Here is an 8,799-nt window from a genome sequence, read left to right as displayed (position 1 = left end):
GGCTGCTGCTGCCAGCCTTGTGTGCACCAGCGCGCGCGCGGCGTGCATGGGCCCGCGCATGGGCGTGCACATGGGGCTGTCGTGGCCCCTCGTCGGGCCGCCGCGACATCAATTCTTCTTTTGGGCTTTTCTCCTTTGTCCGGACTCCGATTCAAGTGAATTTTTTTTTAAACTTGACTAATTTTTCGCTGTCTTTCTAACGGTGTGCTTGGTTGTACCCGGTTCTTCCTAGATAAATACCAGTTTACCCTTTTTGCCTTAAGTGCTCGTTTTTCTTTGTCATGCCGTTTCTCCTTCGTCCGGACTCCGAATCATGCGATTCTTGAGTCCATATTGATTAGTTTTTTATTGTCCTTCCAGCGGTGTGCTCGGTGGCACCCGAATCTACAATTTTTAGAAATGACTATTTTGCCCCTGGGGGCTTAATTGTCATATTTTTGATCTTTTGCTTCCGCATCAGTTCTTGTTGAGTTCCACGACCTCATGAAAGGTCACTTTGACTTCTTAGAGTCTTATTTTCTATTTTTGCTTCCGCATATCGGATCCGTTATCGGGTCAATTTTCGGTTCATCACAGGACACGCTGGCCTAAAAACCAGGGTCGTCACAATTAGTGACCCCGTTAGAACGTGGCATAGCGACGACATACATGTCCTGGCCAGGTATGGTAAAAACAACTAACCTATCATAACAATCAACTTGGGCATGGTTGTGACGGCCTAAGTTTTGAAAACCCGGTGCGTCAGTGATGACCAAAAGATGACCCGATAACGGATTCAAAATGCGGAAGCGACAGGTGAAACAACGGTCTCTAGAGATACAATGCGTCTTTAAGACACCAATGTGACCCTCAATGAGGTCATGGAACCCAAAGGAAAACAAATGCGGAAGTGTCGTTTCAAAAACGGACAAAAAGGAACCTAGGGGCAAAATGGTCATTTTGTAAAAAAGTGGATTCAAGTGCTATCAAGCCTACCACTGGGAAGAAAATGAAAAGCTAATCATGATGGACTCAAGAATTTCATTATTCGGATTCCGGACGAAGGAGAAACGACAAAACAAAGAAAAACGAGCAATAAAGCTAAAAGGGGTAAACTGGTAATTATCTAGAAATATATGGGTGCAACCGAGCACACGGTTGGATAGACAATGAAAAATTAATCAACTTCAAAAAAAAAATTCACTTGATTTGGAGTCCGGATGAGGGAGAAAGGTCAAAAACAAAATCGACGTCGCGAAGGCCCGACGAAGGCCGTGACAGCCACAGTGCCGTCAACCCACTACTGCTGCAACTGAGAGTAAAAACGGGCATCTAAACGGAATTTTCTAGAAAAACTCAAAGAAGAAACCCCCTCCTAAAATCATGCTTCCTACCCCACATGCGGACGAAAATAAAAAAAATGTATTGTAAAATGTCTAGAATGCCCCCAAGAAAATCTGATCAAGGGGGTAAAAATTTCTCCGAGCTGCTGCCCAAAGAAAGGAAATAGGGCTTCGAGAGGTTTTTAAATTGCCTAAATTGAAAATGTAATCTTAAAATACACCCACAAGACCCCTGGAAGTTTCGGATCGGTCGTCACACTTTTCAAAAAAAAGTCGATGAATAGTACCAAGTATATTTACACTAAAAATCTGCAAAACCTGGCAGCAAGGATTTTTCGGACAAATATGGATTTTTGAGGGCTAAGATAGAATTTTCTGGAAAAATATAAAGAAGAAACCCCCCTCAAAATTGAGTTTTTTACGTGAGTCATGAAAAAAACACATTATGAAATACCCGAAATGCCCCTGGAACAGAATAGGGTAAAACTCCCTAAAAATGCTACTTAGAGTTTTTGTTTCATCAAGGATGGTGTTGTTTGCCAAAGTGAGTATGCAAGTGCATGCAATATGATAAAATATATGTACCAACATGGCCTAAGGCCTCTTTACATTCCATTAACTAGTTTTAGCATACAAAGCCTCCATTTCTCACAAATAAGCTACAATGGCAATACTTGAGTTTTAGAGGAAACATACTTGTAACCTTTCAAGTTAATAGCCCTTGGCCTCATGTCATACATATAAAATGCATTAAAAGGAGTGTACTTATGTACACTTTATATACGTAGAATCAAAGAATACAAGTTTGATACATAAACCTACCAAACGATCCAAGGCAATGAAATCTTCAAGTCTTGAGTCTTGTACCTAAAATATGCTCCAGTATCGTAGGGGTGAGTAAAATAAAGCTACTCGTAGGAGATGAGCATGCATCGGCCTAGCATTTTATAATTTTATCGCCTTAAGGTGAAACATATCAAAGGGGTTCATGCCACCTAACGTCTATGTCAAAATGAGACTCAAGAAGCATCCTAAGCTACCTTAAAACATTTATAGCATAATCATATTGGTCATGCAATTCAAACAACATGGAAACATGTTATACAAAGCAACAAGATATAGATTTTTAAAGTCTTCAACTTGAAATCCAAGATACGAAAACAACAAGAGTGGGTCATGCCACCTAACGTCTATGTTCAAAGTGAATCTATAGGATCATTCCTAAACTATATTTGAACATCAAAACACAAATTATGATATCGATGCAATTTAACTAACATTGGAACTTCCAATACAACGCTTAAAGCATGATTTCTCAAAGTTAACATCTTGCAACTTAAAATGGGAAATCAAACAAAGAACAACAAGTTACGATATCATCTAGTTATCAACTTGAAATGAAATACGAAATCAAACAAAGTGGATACTCGGACGTCACGCCGGATCAGACCGACAACATAGTTACTCTAGGTTTACTAGCCCATGGGTAACCTCCCTATGTGCGCACTAGACTATATAGAGGGACAATCCCCCATATTAGAACCAAGTCCTAGCCGTAGCCAAACAGACATCCCCAAGTTTCCAAAATCAACAAATTGTGCAACAACGTATATATATATATCAACATGTATATACAAGATATCAACTATTTCCCAAGTACAACCCAATTTTGGAAACTTATACAATACATGCTCAAAGTCTATAACTACTATGGCATGAAAGATGTCAAATACAAAGTGTGCAATTCCTTACACATAGCAACAATATATTCAATAAGGAAAAACATATTCTCATGAATATAAAAGTAACAACTATGCTATCCAATACTCAAAAGTAATCAAGTGAACATACACCAAATCCAAATCCATGATTTAAATATAAAAACAACTTCCAAAATGCAATTAAATCCATGGAGTAATAAAATAGAATTTAATTAGACATAAATACTTAAATTCTCTAAATTCCAAGTTAATCCCAAATAACCTCAATTTAATATATATTGAAGGACATGTCATGGTCATCACATATATAACATCAAATGATAATTTAAGTGATTAAAGCACTTAAAACAAAATTAATCAAGCTAATTAATTAATTTCCTCTACATTTTTAAACAATTCCAAATGCCCTCAATTTAATCTATGTTAGAGAATATGTCAAGACCTATTTAAATATCTTTGAGCATGTTACAATTCAATTCCAAGTCATACATATCTTTGAACATTAAGTCCTTTACAAAGAAATTAATTAAAATTAAATTCCAAGATTTATACAAAGCATGCATACAAGTTGTATAAGCATATATAATCATCAATACAACACAAATGTAATCCTAAGACACCCCCTACCTCAATTTGAGATGAAAATCTCAAAAGCCATCAAAACGAAATGGCTCCGAATCCGACGAAACTCCTAGGTTTTATCGGGGACAACACGATCTATATGAATCTCCAAACTTTGCCTAAATCCCAAATTCAAAATTTGGTCAGAAATGGTTTCTAATAAGGGGTAATGGTAGAGCACGACGAGGCGAGCAACAAATGCAAAAGCCGAAGGATTTTTCACTTAGGAAAAGTAGGTTAAAGGAGGAGAGAGAAGATGGCAGCTCCATGGGCATCCATGGCTGCCTTTGGTCGTGCAAGGAGAGGAGAAAGAAGAAGAAAATCTGATTTTTCTTCTTTAAGGCACCTATTTATAATAAATCACAAAAAGTGCCCCGCCAGGTCCGGAAAAGTGGTTTTTGAGCAAACGCATTCAAACGGCAAAACTCTGTGAACGAAAAAGATTCAAAATGAGAAAATATGAATAACGGAAGAAATGACGTCAAAAACTGAGTCCCGAACAAGTTCGGCGGCAATCGGGTCCAAAAACTTCGAAACTGGAGAAAAATGACCAGAACGGAATTCTATAAATTTATGAGTCAATAAAAAGTGAAAATGAATCCCGTAAGAGGATCTAGGCTCCAGACGAGACATTTTACAATAACTTTCGTTAATTGCACATTGGCCTCTACAAAAAGGGTTAACTGCGAAACTGCCCCAAAATGAAAATATCTTCCAAAAGATATTTTCTTAGATGACCCTGAAATAAAATATCTTCAAAAGATATTTATGAAATACAACCCAAGAAATGAAATTAATTCCAAAGATTTATGCATCCATGCCCCTATGGGCACCGGGAGCAACTAGAGTACTTTCTTGCAAAAGTAAAGATACGTATTTTGTGGAAACCACTCACGATAAGGATACGTGAAGTCAAAAACCAACTCTGAGCACAAGAAGTGAGGTTGTGCCAAAAACTGACAAACGGAGATAAGACAAAATAGGGAAAATGACTGAATAGGGAAAAAACGAAATAGTGCATAGTGTCCAAAAACGAAAAATGCGAAAATGACTCGGTCCTCAAAGGAAGTTGTCAATTCACATGAGGGAGTCTCAGAAACCAATTCTAAGCACTCGAGATAACACTAAACGAAAAAAAACCATCCACAGAAAAGAAAAGACAACGGAAAAAATTTATCTGCAAAATTTGAGGAAAAAAGGAAAAGGAAGAAAATAACTGGGTTATTACAATGGTAATGTGATTACCAATCCATCCCAAGTGTCACATCATAAGTGTGCATGTCCAGGACCAAAAGATTGGCTAGAAATCTGAGTCTACCAATATCTAGTGTCATAGGCCTATCACTCTCATGAAGAATGGCTGTATTGCCTAATGGTGTAAAAATCCCCTATGGTCTACTGCATACCTGAGTCATTATCCCAGACAAAGTAACAAAAGATCTAGCTACAAATGAGTGTGTAGCACCCGTATCAAATAAAACACGTCCATATAAACCATGAATAGGAAACTTACCCATAACAACCTGAGGTGCCTGCATATCCTGTGGCATGGGGTTGTACACCCTGCCATAATGTAGCTGCTGCGGCGCCTGTCCCTGAGGCTGCGGCGGCACTGGTAAAGCCGGATATGTCTGTCCCTGAATCTGCGGAACCTGTGGAGCAGGTTAAGGCACTGGCGCCCTCTGCCCCTGCTGCACATGCTGTCCCTGTCCCTGTATTGCTGTAGGACACTGCCTGGAAGTATGACCATACTCTCCACAAGTGTAGTAACTACCCTGGAAAGTACTAAACGACCTCCTCTGTCGGTTAGCCTGTGGCTGACCCTGTCCTGCCTGTGGTCCCCCATTTTGCTGTCCCTGAATAGGTGCCACATCCCTAGGAGCATCTGAACCACCCTTGTGCTTCTTCCAAGGCTGCTGTCCCTAGAATTTGCCCTTGTCATTCTGTCGTTGTCCATTCCTATTCTATTTCTCAACTGACTGGTTAGCAGAAAATCTGTCACCCCGCTTCTCACCCTTGGCCTGTCTGAAGTCCACGGTCAACTGATACTGCTGTAGAGCGGCGTCTACCACATGAGCATAAGTAGTATAGGCTGGACTGCCTGTAATAGCTCTCTTGATAGACCACATAAGTCTCTTAATGAAACTGTTGTGCTTCTTCTCCTCTGTATCCACCTCCTCCGATGTAAAAAGAGATAAACGCGTGAACTGCTGCTCACTGTCATGTTACCCTGCTGCAGATTAAGAAACTTAGTCTTTATGGCTGCCCTGACTGTATTAGGGAAGTACTTTTCATCAAAGCGTGCACTGAACTGATCATAAGTCAATGCCATCCTCTCCTTTGTGGTGGTACTTGACTTCTACCACTGTAATGCATCCCCGACCAGCTTGAAGGTAGCAATCATCTACTTCTGAACCTCCATGTAATGAACCAAGCGAAGATATCACTCGATGTCCTGTTTCCACTAGTCAGCTGTTTTCGCATCGGTGGAGCCTGTAAACTCAGGTGGGCTCCCCTTTGTGAAAGAACTCCTAGCCTTTTCCCAAGTATCAGTCTGAACCATCGGTGCTGGTAACGGTGCCGGCTGTACCTGAGGCTGATTCTGAAGTGCAGCTGTTACCCCTGCTTCTATAGCCCAAGCAATAAGGTCGTTGATGTGAGGAGGATACTCTAGATCTCTGACCTGATCCTTAGTCTGCTGAACCTCCTCCTGCTCCCCATAGAACTGACCATCATCCTCCTGAAGCTGCCTGCGGGCCGCTTCCCTTCGTCGCTGATTGTTCCATCTAGTTCTTACGTTAACCATTCTGTCAACATAGAAAGATAGACATCAGTACGATTAAACCGAACCATAAAGGAATACAATGAATCCTAAACTTAAGCTCTAAATAATAGAGTACGTTACGCGGAAGTCTTAATACAAAACATCCTAGAGACACTTGAACCTGGGGTGCTCTGATACCAACTGTGAGACCCCTCGAATCTGAGACACGGGTTGATCAGGCCCAGACCCAAACCCGAGGGAATATCAAACAATTAATATATAACGAATATAGATTACAAAATAGATTAATAAGAAATAAATAATAAATGGCTGAAAAGTATTCTAATTGAAAATCCTCAAAATATAATTGTTCAAATCCATTAATCCAAAACCTCCAAATTATTTAACAACTCGGGAATCCATCTAGTGGACCCCTAATAAAAAAATCCCAACTGTAAAATAAAATAATTGTAATCAAAATCCAAAGCTCATAAGGAAGCAGTCCTATGTAGTCGGTGGAATGGAAGTCTGTATCTGCTCTGCATGACCAAGCTCTGACTCTGGAACTGACGAGCACCTGAAAAATAAGAGAGTGGGTTAGGCCCACATGCAAGTCCTGTTCTACTATGATCCAAACAGGAATCTGATACGCAGATACATCCTAGATAGACTCAAAAATTTCTAGAGTAGTCCATATATGTATAAGTACACACTATAGGACACTCACTAGTCCAATAGGTCTGTCTCAGCCTAAGTAGAGATACCATGCAAATCGCATATAATGTGGTCATGTGTACCTAGACCTGTCAGGGAACAGCAACTACTGTCCAGCTATCCATCCTAGGCGATATACACACCCTAACCATGGTCCTGAGACTCAAGCTCATACCATGGTACCATATCATATATATATAAAGTCCGAGTCCTCCTAATACAAAATATCACCTATCCAGTATAGTGGTTTGATATATGTATAACAATCCATCCCAGAAACTAAATTATGTCACTCAGTTATTTACTGACCTGATACCAATAGGAGTTGGACTTAACCTTTATGGTTAATCCATACCTTAATCCATTTTAGGTAGGACTTAGTGTTGAACTAATCCATACTTAGTATGCCACTGTCCCATACCGGTGCATACTATCCTCCAGCTAACATAGTTGATAAAATAGTATAAATATTTATGAACCACGTTCCAAAATAAGCATAAATATAGTTTAACATGTGTATAACTAAATTATGCATCCAATAAATGATTTAGAATCCCAACTTCAGTCCATTAAATTGATAAAGCAAGATTATGCAATTTACCTCCCCAAACAGCACCATAATTGATGCAATACATAACAGATTTAATACACCAGTGAATTCCATCAAAGCATACATATACTTAAAAAACTATATGCTTATAACACAGCTGAAAACATGATTCATAATTTAGGATCATGCAGAGAAATCAAATTGCTAAAACAATAGGGAATATGAGTCAATTATCCATTCATCCACATACGGGTTCTTTGTTTAAACTTATGTTAATTCTAGCCTTTAAATCTAAATGTAAACATGCTTCCCAACATTTTTATAAGTCTTAAGCAATGAATTACACCATCCAGTAGCTTTTGAACAGCTTTAGAAAAACCCAGTTAAGCTAAATAGACCCTAATTAAAAACAAGTTTTAACGCAATTTAAAGGAGAGAGCAGGCTCTTAAACTTGAGAGCCTGCTTTGTTACAATGAGAGCCAGCTTCCCACCCTTGGGAGCCAGTTCTAAGGTATTGAGAGCCGGCTCTCAACCTTAGAGAGCCGTCTCTAGCTTTGTGGGAGCAGGCTCCTTCCCTTTTTGGAGCCTGCTCTCACCCCTAAGAGCCGTAGTCCATTCTTTCTTCGTCTTCTTCAACTCTGGTGATTCCAAGCCTTTGTAGTAATTTTTATTACATGTTTTAAGGTCCATCCCAGTTCTAGATTGATCACAAGACAATAATATACAACCAAGACTTGAATTTAAAACATAAGTTGTTAAGCATCGGCAGCAAGATTACAAGTTGAACTCTTAAAACAATTAAGAACAGATTAATTCTATGGAAACACATAACGATTAAACATGCATAAAATATGTATTTAAGCTTTAGTTTAATCCCTGGAGTCTACCTAAGCATGCATAGAACACAGATTAAAGGGAAAGAGTAGAATAGAGACTTGCCTTGAGTTTCAGTTTTGAAACTCTAATCCATCGTCTCTGAATTTTCCGACGAAATCCCCGACTGAAGTTCCACCTCTGTTGCTCTTGGTTTCACCTACGAACAACCTCTCCTTCCTCCTCTTTAGTCCAACCTTAGTCTAGACCAAAACCTAGCCTTCTTCTCCTAT

The sequence above is a fragment of the Cornus florida genome, unplaced genomic scaffold (genome assembly GCF_030987335.1).
Source record: "Cornus florida cultivar Cherokee Brave unplaced genomic scaffold, ASM3098733v1 CherokeeBrave_3.0.0_Hap2_Chr01, whole genome shotgun sequence".
Lineage (NCBI taxonomy): Eukaryota > Viridiplantae > Streptophyta > Magnoliopsida > Cornales > Cornaceae > Cornus > Cornus florida.
Note: the sequence above shows the minus strand (reverse complement) of the source record.